The sequence below is a fragment of the Loxodonta africana genome, chromosome 22, assembly GCF_030014295.1.
Source record: "Loxodonta africana isolate mLoxAfr1 chromosome 22, mLoxAfr1.hap2, whole genome shotgun sequence".
Taxonomy (NCBI): Eukaryota; Metazoa; Chordata; class Mammalia; order Proboscidea; family Elephantidae; genus Loxodonta; species Loxodonta africana.
Genome location: NC_087363.1, coordinates 43,070,155 through 43,092,597, shown reverse-complemented (window position 1 = coordinate 43,092,597; position 22,443 = coordinate 43,070,155). Strand labels below are relative to the sequence as shown.

The 22,443-nt window shown below is 46.0% G+C and overlaps 1 protein-coding gene across 7 annotated transcripts in view; it reads right to left on the bottom strand.

Moving 5' to 3' along the window:
* The window catches only part of SRGAP3 (SLIT-ROBO Rho GTPase activating protein 3), a 335,902-nt gene that overhangs the window by 224,850 nt on the left and 88,609 nt on the right, over window positions 1-22,443 (bottom strand). Inside the window, exon 1 of one of the 7 annotated variants that reach the window (XM_064274983.1) lies at window positions 10,447-11,764. The exons of the other annotated variants lie outside the window; for them this stretch is intronic. The gene's annotated coding sequence lies outside the window, so the exon portion shown is untranslated. Of the gene's footprint in view, window positions 1-10,446; window positions 11,765-22,443 lie in introns of those variants that run through there. 7 annotated transcript variants of the gene reach the window in all.

Genomic DNA, 22,443 nt, shown 5'->3' with positions numbered 1-22,443 from the left:
CTAAACCCAGTAAAATGGGATCCACCTCTGAAAGAGCTAATGGCAAGAACAGGGCAGGAACCTGGGTCTCTTGACTCATGACCCAGCTTCACTCCACCACTCCCACCCACTTTCCCTCCATTTGTTTATCTGATTTTATTTCAAAGAAACCAAGCTGGTCTTGAGCATTGCAACACTACCATTTAGCAAAATTCAGAGCCAGAGACTCAAGCAATTGAGAAATCCACGTGAATTACCACACTGCAGCCACACTTTCAAGATCACTGTTTCTAATTAAAGGACTGGCTGACACATTACGTAGCTTCTTGGGAAGCAACCCATCACACTACACATTCTCCCAGATGTCCCTGGATCTCTCCTTCTTGCCTTTTTTATTGGTGTTCTCACCCTCATCACCAAAGAGTGTTCATTTGTTCACCACCACCATCTCTGGGGAATGATGTAAAACACTCAACAACGTGACTCAAAACAGACCAGCCTCCAGCTCTCCGGGAGGACACAAGGATACAGGCCAATATTCAAACATCTCTGGCCCGGAGCAACCTCACCTCCTCCTCCCAAACCCCACCGCCATCGATTTCATTATTTCTCAAGACGCTCCAGGTGCATGTCTACCTCTAGGTCTCAAGTGCCCTTCCCATTCCTCTCCACTTACTTAAATTCCATCCTTCCTTCAATTCCCAGGATAGGTGCCACCTCTGGGAAGACTTTCCTGACCATGTGATAGAAACCCAGAGAGCTAGAAAAAAAAAAAAAAACAGTTGCCATTCAGTCATTCTAATTAATGGAGACCCATGTGTGTCTGGGTAGAACTGTGCTGCATGGGATTTTCGATGTCTGATTTTTTTTTTTTTTCCAGAAGTAGATTGCCAGTCCTTTCTTACAAGGTGCCTCTGGGTGAACTTGAACCTCCAACATTTGTGTTAGCAGGCACATTTAAACACTGCCTATACCTGAGGTCACCACCTGCAGTTGTATTGAACCTACAAAGTTCTGAAGAGCTCAGCATGCTAAAATTTATGAATTTTTGCAAACTCTTAAACCTCAGGAAGTGTCACGTGAAAGTTCTGGCTTTCCAATTTGGCTTGGATAGCCATTCATCTGGAAACACTGGCCTTACAATCCTTCATAACAACAATCAAATGAAAGGGAGTAGAAACTTCCTCTCTGCTGCATCCTTTTTTTCTACCCCCAACAAAAGTTTTGGTTTTGTTTTTTCACAGTCAATAGGTATATAACTTTGCAACCAATATGTTTTACCAATTTCTAGGCTGTTTTTTTTTTTTTTTTTTTTTTTTTTTGCAGCCCTCTTTTTACCTCTATATTCACTTTTCTTCTTATTGAAGTTCATCCTTTAGTATTTCTTTCAGCAAGGGTCAGTGGGTATTAAATTGTCTTATTTTTGTATATTTGAAAATGCCTGTATATCATCCTCACTCTTGAATGCTAGCTTAGTTGAGTATTGACTTCTAGGTTGACATTTTATTTCCTTAGCATTTTCAATATACTTCTTCATTGTCTCCTGGAAGTTGTTGTTGCTGATGAGAAGTTTGTTGTCAGGCTAATTGTTGTTCCTTTGGAGATAATTTATGTTTTTCTCTCTGGAGCTTTTAATGGTTTTTTCTGTGTTCTTGAGGCTCTGAAGTTGTACTATAATGTCTTGTTATGGATTTATTTTTATTTGTCCTACATGAGACTCACTGTGCTTTTCAATCCTGGAACCCATGTCTTTTTCAGTTATGAGAAAATTTCCATCCAATATCTTATCAAATATTGTTTCTCAGTCATTCTACCTCTTCTCTTCTTCGGAACTCTGACTGACCTATATGGGAGCCGCTCAATCTATTCTCCGTGTCTCTCAGCTGCTCCTTCATATTTTTAATTTCCTTATCACTCTGTGATGTGCCCCTGATGAACTCCTCAGTGCTGACTTTTAATTCACTAATTCTTTCTCCAGATATTCCCAGCGTCAAGTCTATTCCATCTATTGAGGTTTTATTAATAAATGCAGAAATATATTCTATACTTCCTGATTTCTAACTTGTTCTTTTTATATCTCGTTCTTGTTTTGTTTCTGCCTGCTTTTTATTTCATCTTTTTCTTATTCTACTTTAATAGATACCATTCATTTTTAGCCCTTTGAGAATCCTCGACAAATATATTTTCAAGTTATTATCAGTGTCTGCTCTTATTTCTTGTAGTCTGAAGCAAATTCAACTCCTTATTATGGATTGTGTTAGCTTGAGTTGGAGGTGTGTTTCGTGTTTGTCACATTCTGTCTCTCTCTCTCATTCAACACGCTCTCTGAGGCATTTTGTGGTTGGCTTTACCTGGCCTACCACAGTCCCCAGGAAGAACCAGGCGGGAGCTCAGAGCTCCAACCCCATGGTGATATTGGGGATGATGCAGCTCGTGCCACTGAGCTGCTAGGTGTCTTGGCCAGTACTGTCTGTGATGGCATGTTAGTCCATCACTCTGTAGTCACCCTGGGCTTAGGCAGCAGTCAAGGGAGCTTTTTCCAACCTCATTTTCCAGGTCAGGGAACCCCACTCCAGCCCCAGATTTTAAGCCTCTTGTAGGAACCTTGCCTCTTGTAGGACATTTTTAGACCCCTTCCCCTTCCCATTGATGTATCTGAGGGGGAGTTACCACTCAGCCTCATCAGTGAAGTACTGGGCCTTTAGCCCAAGTGTAGGGCAGAGCTGCACTGGCCAGAGGCATGAGATTCATTAACATATTCCCCACTGGACTTCTACTAGTCCCAGGAAGTGGGGAGCTGCAGGGAAAAGCTTGGGTATGCATTCTACCAAGCAGGATGCAGCCAAGCAGAGCAGGGCTGAGTATCTCAAAGCGTCACCCCCCTTAACTTCATTCCCTGCAACAAATATTTATTAAGACCCTACTATGATTTTTACAACATTTTTTTAAAAGACCCTACCATGCACCCCAAAGGAGTCCCCGAATGGTGCAAATGGTCAAAGCACTCAGCTGCTAACCAAAAGATTGGAGGTTTGAGTCCACTCAGAGGCATCTTGGAAGAAAGGCTAGAAAAATAAGCCATTGAAAACCCTATGGAGCACAGTTCTGCTCTGACACACACGAGTCAAAATCAATTCAACGGCAACTGGTTAGGTACCCCAGATACCCTAGTTTTCTTTAATGTTCCAAGTATGGACTCATGGATTTATCTGAACCTTTCAAGATGTTTCTATTTCCAGGGGGTATATTTTTCTTGGAGGTAATAAATACCATACGTGCTACTTAAAAAAAAAATAATAAGTGACATTTATTGAGTGTTCATTATGCACTAGTTACTGTCTAAGCACCTTGCACACATTAGCTCCTTTCAGCTTCAAAACAACCCTGTGAGGCAGGTACCGTTATCCTTACTTTATGGAAGGGAAACTGAAGCTTGCCTAAAGCCCACAGCTAGCCATGGTAGAGACTGTCCCCAGAACTCCAATTTTTTGACCACTATACAGTCTGCCTTCACTAAATTACGCTGGGGGAATACCAGGATTCAAGTAAGAAGACCCTAAGAGGAAAACGAAACCCAGGCCGAAAGGTATTTTTAAACAAAGCGTGCCTTCCACATTTGTTTGCCAACCGCACCCTCATCTTGCAACATATATTTTCATAAGTGTGCTATGCTGATGTTTTTTTACAGTAACATGTAAAAAAAAAAAAAAAAAGCTGACTTAGTGGCGCTTACAAAAAATGGCTTGAGGGGGGTGAGCGCAGCTGGCAAACAAACGTAGAAGGCATGCGTTATTTGTGTAAAACTACAGTACATCTATAACCTACACATACGTAAACACCAAGCTGTTAAAACACAAAATCTTAGGCTGCTACAGGCAGGAGGGATAACTGATGATGTAACACAGGAAGTCACGTAGGAAGTAATCCTAGAGGACTGTTTTTAGGCTTGAGGGAAGATTCTTCAAGGAGAAACTGAGACCCAGAAGTTGCTTTTTTTATTATTCAATGAATAACAGCTATCGTCCAAGTAAAATAAAAGCCCAAGTAAAATAACTCTTTCTGGTATGATCAAAAAGTACGGAGCCTGGCTGAAGCTAGGCTGTCATGACAACCCCGAGGCTGGTGCTCCAAGGGGCCGCTAACGTTTTCAACAAAATGCGCAAGAACAAAGCCCCTTCCAGGCTGCAGTTGGAGCCCTGGGGCCCAACCAGGGATTCTCTTTCTGGCTCTGTTGTCTTCTCACACCTGGGACGGTTCTATATACTACTTTAACAGAAGCTGCCAGTCCTTTCTTTACAAAGAGCTGGGAAGGGGGAGAAATTCTGGTAGAACTGAAGGCTTGTATGAAACCAGGTTCTCCTTGGGTTTTTGCTCCCAAGCCATAGAAGGGTAGGATGCCATTTCTGCAGCTCCCCTGTGAATGTGACTGGGACATCCAGTTTCCATGTAACGAGGGGCCCACTGACAATGTTGATATCTTCCAGCTCTCACCAGTGGAGTCTCTTTCACGGTAATATTCCCTCTGGTTCACACAGCACTGCACTGTTTGAACAACGAATTCACACGTGTGATTTGAATTCATTCTCACGAAAACTCCAAGAGGTAGCTGTCCCTTATCCCCATATCCCAGATGAAGAATTATCTCATGTCACCTGCCCAAGACCCCACAAGAAGCAAGTGGCAAAGCTGGGCCTCAAATCACTAACTTAAGCCTTCTCTGTAGAGAAATTTGAGAAGCTATTATGTCTCTTTGCACAGCAGGAAAAGTAGAGAATCGCAGGCAGGTGTCCATGTTTGTTCTGTTCCTTGGGTCTCATTTGCAGTGTAGCTCTGGGTTTCTCTTAAGGAATTAAACATTAAAAACCCCTTGACAACAGGTTAACCCACACTCCAGTCTGCCCCATAACCTACAATTTGGGCATGTGAAGTCCTCAGCAACCTGCAGAAAACACTGTGGTGGGCCGACCCAAATGAAGCCCTTCCCATCTTCCCAAGCCTGCCTGCAGGCTCCCTCCCTCCCTCTGCCCTGGCCCTGAGCCCTGACAGCCCACTGGCAACCACAGAGCCTCCCCAACACACTCTCCTGTTCATATTCCTGAGAAAGAGCCCCTCTGACACCAGTTCTGGCCCAGACAAGGTCAAAGGGCACCAAAGGTCAAAGGGTCTCTTCCCCCTGGCTCTGACTCACATTCTGTGCTCTGGTCCTGGGGCCATAACTCTTTGCCCACCTAGATTCCAGGTGCTGATACCTGCCTGCCCCCTGAGACGCCCCTGCCAGGTTCCTCCTGACTTCTGGCTTCCTCCTGTCCTTGAGTTTGGCCCATTTCTTATTGCTTGTCAGTCTTTGTAGAGCCCTGATGATGCCTCTTCTGCTGTGAAAATCTGCTAACTGTCCGGCTTAGTCTTGCCTTCTTGGGCCAGATGCTTCCCTGACGTAGTATGCTAGACTATGTACTGTTCTCCAAGCTTATCACATATTTTAAAATTTAGAGAAAAACCATTTGAGCATCAAAATCAATAATGATGGGTATGGATTATAACCCATTGAACAAAATAGGAACTCATGCGTTCACTATGATATAAATGAATGAATGGGTAAATAAATAAATAAAGAAGAGGTGAAAGCTCTACCTTGCAATAAAATTCCAAGTAATAAACATAGAAAGAATGATGAAATTATAAAATCACCACTTGGCACCCTCACAGAATTATCAATTGATGCTAAACTAGAGAGTGAAAGCGTGATAAGAAATTGAATATTTACATAGTCTCAAAGCAGTTCCTGCAAAATACTTATTAAATGCCAATTAATTAATGAGTACAAAATACTTGTTAATTAACTTTGCAATGGAGAAGCTTTGCAGATACTATCTTAATCAACTGATAAATGTCAAGATCACCATAATGAGACAAAACAGTATCATATGCCTCCTGACATGATGCACCGAAAGGACATAACATCCCTTCTGTACTGTCCCAGCCAGAAAGGCACAACCTGACTCTGATCATGAGAAAACATCGGACAAATTTGAGGGCCATTCTACAAAATAAATTTTTAGAAAAAGTCAAGGTCACAAAAAACTGAGCAACTGCACCAGAGTGACAGAGATTAAGGAGACATGCCTACTAAATACAATGCATGATCCTTGACTAGATCTTGGACCAAAACTAGAAAAGTGATTAAAAAGGATACTGTTGGAATAATGGGTGAAACTTAGTAAAGCCTACAAATCGGATGGTAGTATTGTATCAATAAGGAGCCCTGGTGGCATGGCGGTTAAAGTGGTTAGCTGCTAACCAAAGGGTGGGTGGTTTGAACCAACCATTTGCTCCATGGGAGAAAGATATGGCAGTCTGCTTCCATAGAGATTTACGGCCTTGGAAACCCTTTAGGGTTGCTATGAGTCGGAATCAACTCAACAGCAATAGGTTTGGGTTTTGTTGTTGTTGTTTTATTGTATCCATATCGATTTCCTGGTTTTGATGGATGTACTGAGGTGATGCAGGGCAGTGTTCTCGTTTTTAGAAATACATACCGGGATGTTTGGGGGTAATGGGCATTGAGTCTGCAACTTACTCTCAAATGACTCTGAAAAGTTATTCTTGCAATTTTGAAATTATATAAATAAAAGTTCTTCAAATTTAGAGAAAGAAGAGGCTTTATGTATCACTTGATGCAAGTCTCCCATTCTACATAAAGAATTGAAGTCTCAGAGAGGTTAGTGACAGGGCCAGGACCTAGGACTCCAGACCAGAACATAGGCTCTTTACCTCCCCCATAGCACTACAGCTCTACAAGGTAAAAGGTTTTTACTTACATTTTTATTCCTCTTTGCCTTTACTTAAACTGTCCCTTCGGCCTGGGTTAACCATCCCTGTCCAGGGAACCCTCTGCTCCTTTTCGGCTCTTCCTCTGTAGAGCCTCCGTCTGAATTAATTGTTCCATCATCCTAGCCCACATCTATCTTGTTGGAACCTCCTATCATTGAACTTAGTTTACTCTGCCTCGTACTGTGCTTTATTGTTTAGGTGTCCACCTCCCTGTGATCTAGAACATTTCTATGGGCCGAGTCTGTCACGTTCATACCTTCAGCACCAACAGTGCCTAGTGAGTGGGGGTTCCTGTTGACTGGATACATGTCATGTGGCAGACAATGCACCAACAAGCACTGGACATGAGTCATCTCACCTGATCTTCCCAGTGACCCTGGGCTCTGAGAAGTGAAATGACTTCCCAAGGTCATGCAACCAGTGAGAGGCTGAGGCAGGATACAAGCCCAGCTCTGGCCACCTCTATGCTGGACTGGCTCCCTTAGGCACTCACTAAATGTTGGATCAAGTCCTTTGTGTAGCTCCAGGAGGTTTATGGGAAACACAGAGCAGTTGCCCCGGACAGAGTTGCATCCTCTTTCCTTCCTTTGATAAATGATAGAACCAGCAATGGGAGGGAAAAAAAGTGCTAGATGTGGAGTCTAGAGCAGACTCTCAGCACTGCCCCTCACACACCAGGCACTCACTCAGGCTTCCTGGGTCCCCATCTCCCCACCTTTGGACCAGGGCAGTGGTTTTCAAACTACTTTTAACAGCAAAATTCTTTTTTTCAGGCAAACATTTTCCTAAAACTAGACGAAGCAAAAATAGGAAGTGGGATTTAAGAGAACCCCTTAGTCGCCCAGTAAATGTCCCTAAAGAATCCCCACCCCTAAGGAACAAATGGACTATTTCAATCCTAGCATGTGGGGCTCTGGGAGCAAGGCCTGCCCATGGAGCTGGCTTCCTGCAATCTCCAGTCCTGAGTAGTGGCTGCTCCTGCTGCTGCACTTGGCGGCCGCTGTGATGAAGCCCACAGGACAAACCACAGTGAGAACAACCCTTGCAACACAGGGGCAAGGCCTCCAGGGTGATCTGGGAGGTGGGAGCACACACAGCTGTCTTTGGGGGTGGCTTGGAAACCCTATGGGGCAAATCTGCTCTGTCCTATGGAGTCACTATGAGTCTGAATCAACTTGACAACAATGGGTCAGGTTTGTTTTGGGGTAACCCCAAGGACGGGCAGGGCCAAGTAGCATGGGCTCTGCAACAGCCTCACAGGCTGGGCTCGTTACTCCATGGCTTCCAGCCCAGGTGACCTTGGGCAAGTCCATTAACCTCCCCGAGCCTCAGTTTCTACATCTGTAAAAAGGGAACGATAATAAGAGCACCTACCTCCCAGAGCCTGTTGAGGATTCATTGAGATAAAGAACCTGGCATTGTAAAGGATCCCCAAAACAGAGTAGGGGGAGGTATCATGACAGAGGCAGTGTTGGGCAGGGGTCAAGGTTTGAGCTTTGGAGGCAAGTTAATTTCAATCCCAGCTCTGCCATTTATTAGCTGTGTGATTTTGAGAACGTTACTGAACCTGTCTGTGTTTCACTATCTACCTCTGTAAAGAGGGTGAGAATCACATCCATGGAGTCCCTGGGTGGTGCAAACAGGCAAATGTGCTCGCAGCTAACCAAAAGGTTAAAAGATCAAGTCTACCCAGAGGCACCTGGAAAGAAAGGCCTGGTGATTTACATCCAAATAATCAGCCACTGAAAACCCTACAGAGCACAGTTCTATTCTGACACACATGGGGTCTCCATGAGTCGGAGTTGACTCCTTGGCAACTGGTTTTTAATCGTATCCATTTCTTAAGTTACTATGAGGTTTAAGTGGGTTGATACAGGTGAGGCTTTTAGAACAACGTCTGGTACATGACAAACATTTGATAAATGTTAATGATTGCTATTAGCATCATCTGCCCCAGGCCTCTGGCTGACTGAGCTTCCTAAGGCAGCAGCCCTGGCTGAGACAGAGGGATGGAGCCCACATGATGAGGCCCAGTCTGCCTGAGCCAAACCCAGATTCACTGTGGCCAAACCAAACACAGGCTGTGGGGCCCGTTCCTACAGCCCAGCCCTCACTTCCAACCTGCTGCTCCAAGCCCAGACGGCAGAGGCAGGGGGCCTCCCCAAGGGCAGTTCAACTGGAGAAGCAGACAGAAGGAAATAAGATTGTTTTTCAGTCTTTCCTCAAAAACAAGCAGAGGGCGTGGGCCCCTCTGCTAGCCGAACATTTGTTGCTTCTGTGGTCTTGACCAAAGATATTTTGAAAATGTGGTCGCCTCTTCGCTTTCCCCTGGTCTTCACCTGTGGCTCACCACTGAAGCCAGAACTAAATTTAGGCCACTTAGCTGAGTGGCCTCCACTGAAAACCTGCCACTTCCAGAGCAGGGGTGGCAGGTGAGGGGGATGATGGGCTGTGGGGGATACAGGAAAAAAGAGGCAGGCCCCAAAAGGCTTCTGGACACTGAATCTTAGCCATTGGCCTGGCTGGAACCACTGGAAGGCCCTCCTCTCCCAGTCTCCAGCAAGCCGAGCCGGAGTTAGTTTTTATACAGTCAGGGATGGGGTGAGTCACAAACCCTGGGACCCCACCAGTGGCAAACGTCCTTCATAGGAGACTCTGACACAACCAGTAGAAACCCTGTCACTGTCACCACTGGAGTACACTCAGCCCATCACTTCGCAGATGAGGAAGTTGGGGTCTAACCATTGTTTCCATTTAATGAGCACCTACTACGTGGCACGCACTGTATGAAGCTCCTAACGTGTAGCATATTTCATACGATGTTCCCAGAAGCTACTACTATTTCTATTTTACTCCTGGGTGGTACAAACAGTTAACATGCTCAGCTGCTAAACAAAAGGTTGAAGGCTCAAGTCCACCCAAGTCCACCTCTAAAGAAAGGCCTGGCAATCCACTTCTAAAAAAGCACTCATGGAAAACCCTAAGGAGCACAGTTTCACACTGACACACATGAATAGGAGTCCACTCATCTGCAACTGGTTTGTAAGTCACATGGCTGGAAAATGACACAGTAGGATTGGAAACTAGGCCAATCTTTTTCAGAACCTCATGCATTTAAACACTGTAATCTACCACATAAATTGGTGAATGAAATGGCTCAAGGTCACTCAGCTTAGACCCTAAATCTCCTGACACCCAGCCCAGTTCACACACAATCACACACACAGATTTACTCTGAAAAATATCTCTAAAGGAAACAACGGATATGGCAAATGCTAAGCCTGTCATTGCCAGCTCAACACAAATCACTTTCTTGCTACATAGCATGTTATTGTGATTGTTGGGTGCCACCAGTCAATTCCAACTCATAGCGACCCATGTGCAGAGTACAACTGCCCCATAGGGTTTTCTTGGCTGTAATCTTTATGGGAGCAGATCACCAGGTCTTTCTCCCATATAGTTGCTGGGTGAGTTCGAACCATCAACCTTTTGGTTAGTAGTCAAGTGCTTAACCATTGCACCACCAGGGCTCCTTGCTACACAGCATAACATTTCAAATAAATTTCATATCCATTCCGTACTTCAATTAATCTATATTAGTATAATCAGTGTCCACAATATTCACATTGTACTCACTGTTAGGCGATCTTTCCCTTTGATCCTCTTAGAAACCTTCCCTTTTACAGATGGGAAAACAGAGAAAGTCACATGGCTGGTAAATAATCCATGTGGGAGGCTACAAACCCAGTGCCCAGCCCAAATCCAGACCCACTGCCCCATTCCTGGGCCCGAGGCCTGGCCTCTAAGTGAGTGGAGCCCCGTAATCCCATAGGTTTTGTAGCCTCCTATGGTTCCCCTCCAGGGATTTAGAGACAAGCCAGGGTTAACTAGGGTGAAAGTCCAGATCTTTGGACCCAGAGAATCCTCCAGAATCTGGGCTCCCTGCCAGCCACCAGTGCCACCTTCAGAGGAAGTAAGGGCTGCAGCAGAGGAGACATAAACACCCCCCACCACTGTCTTGTCCTACCAGAAGGGGAGAGTCAGGCCACCTGGGAAGGTGCCATGCTGGGATGAGGCACCTACAATGCTGGCCAGCAAGTCTGGCAGCCACTGAGCCTTTCCAGGGAAGGCCCCGGCACGCAGCCCCGCCCCAGTTCTAGAGGGAAGCCTGAAATTAACGAGCCCCTTCCCTGTGCCACCCATCTGCTCCTCAACTCCCCACCTCCATGGTCCCTGTGAGCCACAAACCCCACCAAGCTGTCACTCCATCCTCCCTGCTCCCTCACACGGCTCAGCTCTGCTCCATCTGCCCCCAGGGCCCCTTTCTGACACTTCTCCTGTGTTGTCTGGAGCCCTATACTACCGCAAAGACACTTCCTCGCAGGCTTAACTTTTTTCAGAGTCCCGATCATGTCACTCCTCCTGCTAAAAACGCTTATATGGGTTCCCTTTGCTCTTAAGATAAGAAAAAAACCATTGCCATCAAGTCTGTTTCAACTCATAGTGACCCTATAGGACAGGGTAGGACTGCCCCATAGGGTTTCCAAGGCTGTAATCTTTTTTATTTTAGTGCTTTTTTAAAATTATGCTTTAAGTGAAAGTTTACAGTTCAAGTCAGTTTCTCATATAAAAATTTATACACACATTGTTATGTGACCCTAGTTGCTCCTCCCCCTGTAGTGTAACAGCACACTCTCCCTTTCCACCCCAGATTTCCCACGTCCATTGAACAAGCTCCTGTCCCTTTCTGCCTTCTCATCTCACCTCTAGACAGGAGCTACCCATTTAGTCTCATGTATCTACTTGAGCTAAGAAGCACACTCCTCACAAATATCATGTCATGTTTTACAGTCCAGTCTATTTTTGTCTGAAGAGCTAGCTTCAGGAATGGTTTTAGTTTTGGGCTAACAGAGAGTCCAGGGGCCATGTCTTCCATGGTCCCTCCAGTCTCAGTCAGACCATTAAGTCTGGTCTTTTTACTAGATTTTGAGTTCTGCACCCCACCTTTCTCCTGCTCCATCAGAGACTCTCTGTTGTGTTTTCTGTCAGGGTAGTCATTGGTGGTAGCCAGCCACCATCTAGTTCTCCAGTCTCAGGCTGATGGAGTCTCTGGTTTATGCGGCCCTTCCTATCTCTTGAGCTAATATTTTCCTTGTGTCTTCAGTGTTTTTCATTCTTCTTTGCCTTAGGTGGGTTGAGACCAATTGATGCATCTTAGATGGCTGCTCACTAGCTTTCAAGACCCCAGACGCCACTCACCAAAGTGGGATGCAGAACATTTTCTTAATAAACTTTATTATCTAAGGCTGTAATCTTTACAGAAGCAGACTGTCACATCTTTCTCCCACAGAGTGGCTGGAGGGCTCGAACCACCAAACTTTCAGTTAGCAGTCGAGCACTTAACCACCGTGCCACCAGGGTTCTCGGCTCTTAAGATAAGGACCAAAGTCCTTAATACAGTCTTTAGGCCCTGCATGTGCTTGCCCCTGATTCAATTCCAACGCCCTGCTGCCCACCACACCCACCCTGCTTCAGCCACAGCTGCCATATTTCTGTCCCTCCACCCCCGGGTCCATGCCCATGTTCCCTTGGTCTGGAGTGCTCCTCACCTAGTTAGTAGTTGCTCATCTTTCAAATCATCATTCCCTGAGCCCTCAGTCTAGTCAGGTCTCTGTGTGAACTGCTCTCATAGGTCCAAAATCTGCTCCTTCCAAGCCATCTCAGGTGGTAATTACACATCCCATACATGCAATTATAGGATTAATGTCCATGTGCCCCATTAGGAAGAAAACCCCATAAGAGTAGGCACCGTGTCTGACTTATCTCTGTACCCACATCATCGAACTGCAATATAGTAAGTGCTCAATAAATACTTGTTGAATAGACAATGAATGAATGAATTTTTGTTGTTATTGTTAGTTGCTGTCTAGTCAGCCCTGACTTATGGTGACCCCATGCACAATGGATCAAAACACTGCCTGGTCCTATGCCAGCCCCATGGTCAGTTGCAGATCAGGCCATTGAGATCCACAGGGTTTTCACTGCCTGATTTTTGGAAGCAGATCACCAGGCCTTTCTCCTTAGTCCATCTTAGTCGGGAAGCTCCTCGGAAACCAACTCTGCATCACAGCAACACACGAGCCTCCACTGACAGGCAGGTGGTGGCTGCACATGAAGAGCATCAGCTGGGAATCGAACCCAGGTTTCCCTCATGGAAGGTGAGAATTCCACCACTGAACCACCACTGCCCCCGTGAACTTTTCTCTATCTACTGCCTTAACCCACATCTAGCCTTGTCTGACAGGACGCTCCTCTTCACACTCCTCTCCTATGAAGGCTGCTCATCTCCCTGTCTCATGTGTTTAACTTACAGCCTTCACGCAAAGCCTTCTCTTCCTCCCCTGAAGACCACACCGTGTAGTTAAACCTTCCCTGCTAGGCTACAAGATTCCTGAGAATAGGACTGTATCTCTCTTCTGCACCTCCAGAATCCCAGTACCTAGCACATAACAGGTGCTCAGTAAATATTTGTTGAATGAATGACTTCCCATCCTTAGAGCCATCTGTGTCAGACTGCTAGATGGTCCCACAAATTTTATTCTCCCCTTTGTCCAAAGGGATAGAGTGCTAGCTAGGCTCATAGCTGCCCCCAGACAGAAATTCCCCAGCCTCCCTTGCAGCTAAGGATGACAATGTGACTAAGTGCTTTCCAATGGAATGTGAGCATGTGGCCCTAATACTCCCCAGCATGTCTTCTCCTTTTCAAAATGGACGACTGAGAGCTTGACATAACTAACACCATGATGAACCTATACTTTTTTTTTTTTCCTGCCTTCTCCTTTTTGCATACCTTTGTTAATGACTTTGTTTTGCTCTGTCCGGCCACCTGTGACTTTCAACCCCCCACAAGAAGATTAGAGCCCAGATGTCTGGCATGTATCTCTTTAGCCTGATAAAAAAAAGAGTCTCTTGTAATTATCTTGTAATGAATAACTCATCCAGCCATGCCATCTGTGGGCTACAAAGACACTTCCAACCTTTATAAAAAATCATATATAAGCTGTAATGTAAAATTGCCTTTTGGGACACCATAAAGACAGCCTGCGTTGCTGCCAGATTCCCCATTGTTGATACCTCCTAAATAAACTTTCTCTATCTGACTTGGAGTACATTTCATTGGCTCGACTGCTCCAGGGCACGGACCCTAATTGGGCAACAAACAGACATGATGGTGACTCAGCTTCAACATGTTGGTGAATGCAGCATCCTAGCAATGGCAGAACAATGAGGAAGGAATCCAGGTCCCCAAGTGACCTCATGAAGCAGAGCTACCCTGCCAGCTTGAGCCAGCTGGACTGACGTGAGAGAGAAATAAATTTCTATCATATTTAAGCATGGTATATTGGGATGTCATTATATAAACAAATAATTTCTTTTTTAAGGATCAGCACAAAGCTGGTTCCTATGAGGCAGAGGTTAAAGATGTCCCAAATGTCCAATTTTTCCAAGCTGCTGTACCACTCCATCATCTCCAACATCAACTACTACCTCTCCCCTCAGTACTCTCCCCCGCCCCCCCGCCCGTCTTGGGCTCCGTAATTCGCTGCAATGTCTCACAGAACTCAGGAACCATATAAAGGAAATGCCTCACGAGGTTGTGGAGGCTGGCAAGTTCCAAATTCGTAAGTCAGGTGAAGGCTTCTCCCTGGCCCTCAGTCTCTGCCCAGAGATACTCAGCTTTCTCACTCTGTGGGCCCAGAAGCCCACTGCGCTATCTCCTGCGGGTCTCTCCTGCCAGTCTCTCCTTCCTTGATGGTGGTGAGCTCTTCTCTCTGCTCTGGAATTGGCTCTCTTTTAAGGCAAAACTGACCAGTCCTCTTGGCGTGCCACAATTATCTTATTTGCACAGTTCTGCCCAATCACCTGAGTGGGAGTTACAAAACCACTGCGAGAAAGGCCCTATTAAGTAATTCATTACACCGCACTATATTAACACACCATCATTTACAGGCCAAACCACACCCTCAAGAGCAACTGTGGCCTCGGTGCAGGTACACAGCCTTCCTCAAGACTTACACTCTATCCATCGTCTGAGGCCATTTCAGTAAACATGCTGATGACCCATTAACACCCTGACTTCATTGCTTATCCTCACTAATCTGATAATCTTCAACTCCACCCCTCCTCAGCATCCACTCATATGGCCCACCCTACTCTTGTCAACTCCTGGGAACTGCCCTACCTCTGAAATTGTAAACTCGGAAATCCCTTCTTCTGATTACAACTGTCTTAGAGACCTAAAAAAAAAAAAAAAAAACCTGTTGCCTTCAAGTCGATTCCAACTCACAGTGACCCCATACCTAGTGCTACTGTAACACAAATACCATAAGTGGGTGTTTTTAAAGAACAGAAATTTACTTTCCCACAGTTCTAGAGGCTAAAAGTCCAAATCAGGGTCTTTGGTCATGCTGATTCCTTCTTTGTCACTAGCCCCGGGAGTTCCTGGGTTCCTTAGCATTCCTTGGCTTATAGTTGATCTTCATATGGCGTCTGTCTTCCCTCTCTGTGTATCTCTGTGTCTATTCTGGTGTTTTTAAGACTCAGAAGTGATTAGGACCCACCCTAATGGTATGACCTTATTAACATAACAAAAGAAAGACCGGCTTCCAAACAGGGTCATATTTACAGGTACTAGGGTTAGGATTTCAACACATATTTTGAAGGGACACAATTCAATTCATAGCAACTCCCCAATCCTTTACTTCTGCCGCTACCTAACTCCCAACTACACCTGTTCTTCAGCCTCCTAGAGACCTCTGGTCCTGGGAGCCTCAATCCTTTTTGTGAACTAGCAGCCTTGAGAGCTTCCCACCATCAGCAGAAGCTTACTGATGACAATGACCCTCACAGGCAGGAGAAAGGGGGAGTACCTGACTCTCAAGGAGCTGTGTACAGTCCTCCTACTGGCCAAACCCAATGAGCCTTTTCAATACTTACCCTGCCTGTCCTCACTGCAGCTCTTCCCTTGGCTGCCCTTTCCTTCCCATGATTCCAATTTGAATAATCTGCAAGAGGCCCTTCCTCACCTCTTCTGGTTTTCCCTCTACTGCATCTTCACTCCCTCTCATTCTCCCTTGCTAGCTCCCCTTCTCTAGTTAAACATCAGACACTAGGTATTCCCAAGGGTTCATCTCCCTCAATCTTCTCTCACATTACCTGTTCTCCTTAAGCAGTCCTCCCCATGCATGTGCCTCCTCTTCAGACATGTGCCGGCAATGGTCACATCCATGTCCCAGTCTCTGATCTCGCTCCTGAGTTCCAGGGGCTGATATCCCCCTGCCTCCAGGAATCCCTGAGTCACAAAAATGGTTAAATGCTTGGCTATTAACCAAAAGGTTGGTGGTTCGAATGCACCCAGATGTGCCTCAGAAGAAAGACCTGACGAATTTGCTTCTGAAAGGTCACAGCCGTGAAAACTTATGGAGCACAGTTCAACTCTGCACAGGTAGGTCACCATGAGTCAGAGCCAATTAGATGGCAGCAGGTTTAGTTTGGTTCCAGGACAGCCACCAGATGCACCTCACCCTCAATACATCCGAACAAAATGTATCATCGTCTCCTGTTGCGCCAAATGGGCGCCTTCTCCTGTATTCCATGTCAAGTTATGGCACTCGATAAATATTTGTGCAATGAATGAAGGTGTGAATGGCTCTGAAGTACAGATTTGACATGGACAGGCGTGGGAAGGGTGTGCTGGATGGAGGGAACATCTGAGCAGGGGTGCAGAGGTGGGTGTGAGCGTGGTGTGACTGGCAGCTGGCAGAGACCCGTCCCTGTGGACTGTGAATTGGGCCCTACCTCCCTTTGCCAAGTCCTAGCTTTTGGCTGGATCATGCTCAGGATATGCTAGCTCCCAAACACCACTCTACAGCATCTGCTGAAGCCCATCAGGAACTTTTCCCACTCCAGGCTGAAAGCAAAGACTATTTTCTCCACTTCCAAACAGGAGCCGCAGCTGGAAACCCTCCCAGTCTTCAGCACGCCTGGCTCAGCAAATGCAGCTGGGAGCAAAGTGTCCCCCAACAAGAATGGCAAGAAAGAACCACCTAATGACAAAAAACAGTGGTTAGAGCACTGATGCAGCCCCTTCCAATTCATAAAGCGCTTTTTTAATAAACATTAGCTCACTGACTCCCCACGACAATCCTATGCAGTAGGTGATATTCTCCCAGTTCTGTCCAGAAGGGTTAAGAGACAAGAGACATGTCAAAAGACCCAGTTAGCAAGTAGCAGCCCCTCTAGGTCAACGGGAGATGAGACAGAGCCAGAAGCTAGGTACAAAATGACGGGCTGACTTCTCCACCTAAAAGCCTAACAGAGAGAACTTTGTCCCCAGGCTGTCTCCCATCTCTTGCTTTGACCTGGACAAATACAGACATTCTTTAGACATTTTCCTCCTAACCAGAGGCCAGTTGCCATGGAGTGGATCCTGATTCATGGTGACCTCACGTGTGCACAGTAGTACTGCTCCATCAGGCTTTCAAGGCTGTGGCACAGTGAATTACTTAATATAGCCATAGTCTTTGTGACCCCCACCAAATGACTAGATGGGACTATGCAAATAAGGTGCTTGGGGTCCACCAAGAGGGTTAGATAGCTTGCTAATAATGCAACTAAGGTGCACGGCACCCTCATAAGGGTGGGACTGTGCAAATGAGGTGCATGGAACCATAACGAGGATATTGGTCAACTCTGCCATCCCATTAGGCTTAAAATGAGCCATCCCAGAGGCAGAAAGAGGGGACTTCATTACCACAAAGAAAGCAGACCTAGGAGCAGAGCAGGTCCTTTGGACCCAGGGTCCCTGAGCTAAGAACATGCTAGACCCAGGAGACAGAAAGAGAGAGAGCTATGACACTGGAGACGGTGCAAGACAGGGAGAAGTAGAGGCAGAAAAGCGGAGGCAGCAGAACAAGATTAGTATGAGACGGCACAGTGAACTTCCCAGCCCACGGAATAAGGCAGTTCCAGTGGGTGTGCCAAGCCACAAAGTGAGAGAGCTGAGCACCTTCAGGCCAAGCTTGCTGGCAGAGTGGGGTACCTCCAGGCACTTATCCGCAGAGCTAAAGACCTCTATAACACTAGGTCAAGCAGGGCAGAGTCCGGGCCAAGGGGCTGAGAGGCCGAGGGCCAAAGGGAGGCCTGTCTGCAGGGACGGCTGAGAAGGGGCTGTCCTGATGGAAGAACTCTATATCCTGAGTCATTTCTGATTCTGAATTGTAACCTATTACTTCCCTACTAAACCCCAAATCACGAGTAGGGTCTGTGAATTCTGTGTGGCCATTGCAACAAATTACCGAGCCCAGCAGAGAAGTAGAGAGTGCCATGAGAGGGACGGCTGGTGTCAGAATTGATTAAAAGTTTGGAGAGAGGAGGTATGCCTGACCTTCGTTTCAGAGGAATCAGCCTTGGGCTGAGGCTGATGGTGATTCTCTCCCCGCCTCATTGAAGGTAGAGTAGGTCAAACGCTGCCACCATGCCATTTTTACAAAGGCTGTGACCTTTCGAAAGCAGATGGCCAGGCCTATCTTCCAAGGCACCTCTGGGCAGGTTCCAACCGCCAAACTTTCAGGTAGTAGTTAAAAGCTCAACTATTTGCACCACCAGAAGCCCAACCATCAGCTCTGCTTTTAGCAGCCACTCCCGGTACGCTCTGAAAGTCACCTGCTTCCACCTCAGCTACCCCATTCAGGACCCACGCTGAGGCCCTGCTAGTGGCCCCAGAAACCAGCAAGGGACACATTATGCACAAGCAGAATGTGCAGTTCTTGCCTCTGGTTTCAAAACCAAGCCATTGTTTCAGCTCACCTGTGGCTTTTTAATACCCACTTAACAACTTTCCATAGGTGCAAAGGTGCCAGACTGAGTTTACTTAGAATAAAAGATGCCTGTGTAACACAGCTCCAAATAGAGCCCTCTTTCTGGGTTTTAAGCCATTTCTTTGTACCCACTAGGAGACAAGTCAATAAAAGGTGTGCTTCCTAAAACAAGTCACTTGTTAAGCGACAACCTATTCGTGTAGATATGTGTATAAAGGGAAGAGAGACAAAGAAAAGAAAAACAAAAAAAGCCTATTGGTTTATTATCTCCCTTTCATCCATTTTTAGGAGTCCCTGGGTGGCGCAAATGGTTAAGCACTCAGCTACTAACCAAAAGGTTGGCAGTTCGAACCCACCCAGAGGCACCTCAGAAGTAAGGCCTGGTGATCTGCTTCTGAAAGGTCACAGGCATGAAAACCCTATGAAGTGCAATTCTCCTCTGACACACATGGGGTTGTCATGAGTCAGAGTCAACTTGACAGCAACTAGAACCAGAACCCTTCTGTGCCAAACACTGGCACTATGTATGACTATGTATAGTTATAGTCACCATACGTTGTAGTGGTTACAAACATGGACCCTGGAGCCAGCCTCAGGGTCTCTGCCAGACCACAGGGTGCCTGTGTGAGGGTTAGAAAAATATACCCCTCCCCCTCAACACTCACAGACCTGCACTAGGGTGTGAGTGTGATTTCAGCCTCAACTGATTCCTGTGTCAGATGCCCTTGTGCAGTGCACAGCCAGCACAACTGTACATGGCAGCACTGATTTCCATTCCTACTTTACTATGTAACCTCGGGCAAGTTTCTGAGTCTGTCTGTAAATCTATAACTTCATCAGGAGTTGAGGATAATAATAGCATCTACCTCCTATGTTGTGGCCCCCACGTGTCTATCAGTTTATTATACTGTGGGGGCTTGCTTGTTGCTGTGATGCTGGAAGCTATACCACCAGTATTCAAATACCAGCAGGTTCACCCACAGCAGACAGATTTCAGTTGAACTTCCAGACTAAAACAGACTAGGAAGAAGGATCCAGCAGTCTACTTCTGAAAAGAATTAGCCAGTGAAAACTTCATAAACAGCAACGGGGCACCGTCTGATATAGTGCCGGAAGATTAGCCCCTCAGGTTGAAAAGACACAGTGCCTGCAACAATGGGCTCGAGCACAACAATTGTGAGGATGGCATAGGACCGGGCAGTGTTTCGTTCTGTTGTACATAGTGTGTCTGTGAGTCAGGATTGACTACAAGGCATCTAACAACGCAACAACATATGTCGTGGAGGGTGAAGTGAAAAGCGTGTAAAGTGTTCAACGTACAGCCTAGCTGCCAAGAAGCACTTTGTAAGTATTAACTGTTATTAATTATCATTGTGTATAAGATATAGTTCCTGTCCTCACGAAATTTAGTCTAGTGGGTTGCAAAAATTCTTACAGACCAATGTGATAAAGAATAGAGGTCCATGCTGCAGGAAATTCAGAGGGCAGAGCATCTATTTATGACTGGGACTGTGGGTAAGGGTAGCAGGACATGAGTCAGGAAACAGCTCTTGAAGGATGAATAGGAGTTCACCAGGGAGAGACTCCGAGGAGGTGGGGATTGAGAGGGAGAACATTCAAGGCTTTGAGAACAGTATGTACAAAGGCAATGAGGCATTACATGTCATTGCATGTTCTGGGAACGGTAAGAAGTTCCCGCACTATTAACTACTAATCATGAATTTTGCTGAGCTCAGGTGCATGGTAAGTGAGCAAATAACTCCCTCTGGGCACCAAGCTTATGAGCCCGAACACTTGACTTTGAAAGTCAAAGTAGCTGTACTTTGGGTCAATTAGGCCAAAGCCTTTTGCAGTACATAGCAGCTTTGAATTCACCGATACCACATTTGCCAGGTTTAACCGGGATGTGTGGATGTAACCACCAGAGAGTGGCAGAATTAAGGCTGCCTCCGGAACTCACTCCACCACCGGTCTGTCGGTTGAACTGTGGTGGCTTGCACTGCTGTGATGCTGGAAGCTATGCCCCTGGTATTTCAAACGCCAGCAGAGTCACCCATCGTGGACAGGTTTCAGCAGAGCTTCCAGACTAAGACTAGGAACAAAGACCTGGTGATCTACTTCCAAAAACTAGCCTATGAAAACCCAACAGATCACAGAAGTCCGAGACTTTGACTTCCTTACTTTGAAAACATCATCAAGAGGGACTGATCACTAGAGAAGGACATTAAGTTTGGTAAAGTGGAGAGCCAGTGAGGCCAAGGGAAGCCCTCAGTGAGATGGAGTAACACAGTGGCCAAAACAATGGACTTAAACACACCTACAATCATGAAGGTGGTGCAGGACCAGGCAACATTTGTTGTGTTATAGGTGGGGTCACCATGAGCTGGAGCCAACTTGACAGCAATTAACAACAACGACAACTGAAACTCACTAGGCAAGTCCTAGCAGTAGCTTAGTCCTTCCCTGAAGAGGAGCAGGAAAAGCCCTGGAAGTCAGGATGCCTGGGATGCAGTCCCACCTTCTAGGCCCGTCACCATCCCCCTTTCTGAGCCTCAGTTTCTTTGCCTGTAAAATGAAGGGGCTGAACACACTTCACTAAAGAAGATATTCAGGCAGCTAACAGATACATGAGAAAATGCTCTCGATCATTAGCCATTAGAGAAATGCAAATTAAAACTACGATGAGATTCCATCTCACTCCAACAAGGCTGGCATTAATCCAAAAAACACAAAATAATAAATGTTGGAGAGGCTGCGGAGAGATTGGAACTCTTATACACTGCTGGTGGGAATGTAAAATGGTACAACCACTTTGGAAATCTATCTGGTGTTATCTTAAACAGTTAGAAATAGAACTACCATACAACCCAGAAATCCCACTCCTCGGAATATACCCTAGAGAAATAAGAGCCTTCACACAAACAGATATATGCACACCCTTGTTTATTGCAGCTCTGTTTACAATAGCAAAAAGCTGGAAGCAACCAAGGTGTCCATCAACAGATGAATGGGTAAATAAATTGTGGTATATCCATACAATGGAATACTACGCATCGATAAAGAACAGTGACGAATCTGTGAAACATTTCATAACATGGAGGAACCTGGAAGGCATTACGCTGAGCGAAATTAGTCAGAGGCAAAAGGACAAATATTGTATAAGACCACTACTATAAGATCTTGAGAAATAGTATAAACTGAGAAGAACACATACTTTTGTGGGTACGAGAGGGGGGAGGGAGGGAGGGAGGGAGAGGGTTTTTTACTGATTAATTCGTAGATAAGAACTGCTTTAGGTGAAGGGAAGGACAGTACTCAATACATGGAAGGACAGCTCAACTGGACTGGACCAAAAGCAAAGAAGTTTCCGCGATAAACTGAATGCTTCAAAGGTCAGCGGAGCAAGGGTGGGGATTTGGGGACCATGGTTTAAGGGGACTTCTAAGTCAATTGGCAAAATAATTCTATTATGAAAACATTCTGCATCCCACTTTGAAATGTGGCGTCTGGGGTCTTAAACGCTAACAAGCGGCCATCTAAGATGCATCAATTGGTCTCAACCCACCTGGATCAAAGGAGAATGAAGAACACCAAGGTCACACGACAACTAAGAGCCCAAGAGACAGAAAGGGCCACATGAACCAGAGACTTACATCATCCTGAGACCAGAAGAACTAGTTGGTGCCCGGCCACAATCGATGACTGCCCTGACAGGGAGCACAACAGAGAACCCCTGAGGGAGCAGGAGATCAGT